Genomic DNA, 3223 nt, shown 5'->3' with positions numbered 1-3223 from the left:
TTACCAGCGTCTTGTGTATCTTTAGGGTCATTATATACACATATAAAAGCGAATTATGTGCTTTCCCCCTTTCAAAATACAATAGCTAAGCTACTTGAACAATGATCTGCGCTCAGGTTTTATTACTTAACAACATGCCTTGGAGGTTGTTTCCTAGGGAGCATCCTAGTTCTTTTTTCTAGCTCCATCCCTCCCCTTGCGTGGATGTGGAGCGGAGTTCAGCTGCCCCATCTCAACGGGCACACATTTGGCTGCCTTCCAGCACGGACAGTGTTGCAGGGACGAGCCCTGTACACACACCGTTTCGCTCTTGTGTGTGAGGGTGTCTGCAGGGTCAGTTTCTGGGGGCGGAAGTGCTGGCTCAAGGCGGGCACGTGTTCACGATGGATGGACGGTGCCAACTGGCCTCTGGCGGCTGAGTCAGTTTACACACTGGCCGGTAGAGCAGGAGTGCTCCTCCTCCTGCTCTTGCAAATGGTGCGTGTCACCATGTTTTTAATCTCCACTGATCTGGTAAGTGAAGAACAGTATGTTAGGAGACATACTTTTCAATTGTCTTTTTAAGAGCGTTATTGTGCATCTTTTCACGTGTTTAAGGTCCCGTTTGAATTTCCCCTTTTCCAGTAACTGTTTCTTCATAGCCTTTGCCCATTCTCCTCCATTTGAGTCATAGTTGGTTCATTTTTAAATGACTTCTGGGAACTCTTTATATATTAGAGAAATCAGCCCTTTGCCTACGTTATGAGTTGCAGTTTCTCCCCAGTTTAAAGTTTTTCTTTTGACTTGGCTTGTGGTAGTTTTTGCGATGCAGAAATTTTTATTTTTTTATGTAGTCACATTTATCAATCGTTTCTTTTGAGGCTTCAGGTTTTGTGTGATACCTAGGAAGGCCTCCCCACTCCGGGATCTTTATTTTTTCATTCTCCGGGGTTTCACTGAGTATTATACAACGTGGTCTGCTTTTCACGTGGGATGGCCCTTCATCAGGTGGGAAGACCACCCTTCATTTAACCAGTCACGCACAGCTGAACATTTAGGCTATTTCTGATTTTCCTGAATTACAAATAACACAGCAGTGAAAAGCCTCGTCCATAAATATTCTGTTTTATTAGGTTACATTCCCAACAGTGACCCTCATTCCTTTCCCCAAATGGCCCTCCAGAAAGTCGGGCTGCACTTCCGCCTCGGGGCACATTTATGCCTCTTAAAATGCCCTTGGAGCCCAAGGCAGAGAGGCGAGAACCCAGGGGGAGACTACCTCCCGGCCTGCTTGCACCTTTCCTGGCTTGTGAGCCACAGAGGGGATTGTGTCCAAGATGCTGGCGGAGGGGGCCAGCAGGAGGAGCCTGGAGGGGAGCAGGGAAACCTGGAATAGCCGCTGGGGTCTCACTCAGAGCCTCCTTTCTCCTACTTTACTCGGAATTCTGTACTCCAGTCAGCTTGCGCCTGGCTTTGGGAGCAAGGCAACACATGCAGAAGGGGGTAAGGCTGCTCCTGAGAGGCCCCGGGGCCCCTGCAGTTTCCAAAGGAGGAGCCAGTACGAGCAGAGTAAAAGGCATCAGTCAGAAAACAGCCTGGACCACTCAGCGCAGGGCTGAGCCGTCCCACAGGTCCCAGCAATGACGAGGAGGAGCACATTCGACTGGGTCATCTCTGAATTTGCTTCTAAACCTGAGATTCTGAAGGCATCTTGAACGTTGTGGTAGGCGGAATAACACCCCCTCCCCAAAGAGGCCTCTCCCTGTGTCGACGAAAATAGTCCATAACCAATCTATAAATGAAAATTTGGGTGAGTTTATTCTGAGCTTAAATGTTAGGATTATAACCCGGGAGAGTCTTTCCATAAAGGAACAGAGCACTCCAAAGAAGTGGGGTATACAGGGTGGTTATATACCCTCAAAGAGTATGTTTCACATATGATTGAAATGTCCCTTTTACAATAGTCACGAGGCTGCTCCATCAGCACAGCGATTGATGGAAACAGCAGATAGGTCTGCCGTCTCAGTGAACGCCGCGGGGTGGCAGATGTGTTGCCTTGGGCTAGGGGGTCACAGATGAGCGCTGCAATCAGTTCCCAGCCTAAAGAAAGATGCTTAATCCCCAAGGAGATGCCAACGTTGGGAGGGGGAGAGACGTTGCACCTTTATCTCAAGGGCCTTTGCTCTTGCCATAGGGACTCTCTAAAGCAGATATACAATGCATGCTCAACGGCCTCCTTCAGGCCCTTTTGGAAAGACAAGGTCAGGCCGAATTAGGTCCACACAAAATGGCTTCCTCATATACTCCAATATATCCTATTACTTGCCATTTTTATTTGTCACCTGAATCCGCAGAATCTGAGTCTCTGTTAGGCTGTGTGGCAAAGGGGAATTAAAGTTGCCGATGGAACCAAAATTGTTCATTTTAAACCCTAAAATAGGGAGATTATCTTGGACTATCTGAATAGACACTATGTAATCAGAAAGATTCTTTAAAGCAGAAGCAGGAGGGCTGGCCCCGTGGCCGAGTGGTTAAGTTCGCGTGCTCCGCTGCAGGCGGCCCAGTGTTTCGTTGGTTCGAATCCTGGGCGCGGACATGGCACTGCTCATCAAACCACGCTGAGGCAGCGTCCCACATACCACAACTAGAAGAACCCACAACGAGAAATATACAACTATGTACCGGGGGGCTTTGGGGAGAAAAAGGAAAAAATAAAATCCTAAAAAAAAAAAAAAAATTCTAACAACAACAACAAAAAAAAGCAGAAGCAGGAGGCAGAAGAAGGGTTCCATCAGAGTGATACAAAGTCAGAGAGACTGCATGGGCCGTGCCGGCTTTGAAAACGGTGGGGCCACAAGCCCAGGAGTGTGGGCTGCCTCTGGAAGCTGGAAAAGGCAAAGAAAGGATGCTCCCCAGAGCCTCCAGCAGGAAGCCTGGGGACGCTCTTGACTTCAGCCCAGTGAGACCCGTTCTGGACCTGACTGACAAAGCTGCACGAGGATAAATGTGCACGGTTTCAATTTGTGTTAGCTCCTCACGGCAGCCTAGGAGAAGACCACAAACAGGATCCCGCACTGCGCAGAAAAGGGGCCCAGAGCGGAGGAGTCCTTATCCCGGGGTGCCACCTCTGGAAGCAGGATCCGCATGAGAGGCACAGACCTCTAGCTCGGGTCTGTTTTTCACTCGGTCCTGCCGCACGTCTACCTTTTTAATGCTGAGCCCCAGGTATCACGAAAGGTAAATT

This window comes from Equus asinus, chromosome 2, assembly GCF_041296235.1.
Source record: "Equus asinus isolate D_3611 breed Donkey chromosome 2, EquAss-T2T_v2, whole genome shotgun sequence".
NCBI classification, from domain to species: domain Eukaryota; kingdom Metazoa; phylum Chordata; class Mammalia; order Perissodactyla; family Equidae; genus Equus; species Equus asinus.
This window is presented reverse-complemented; position numbering follows the sequence as displayed.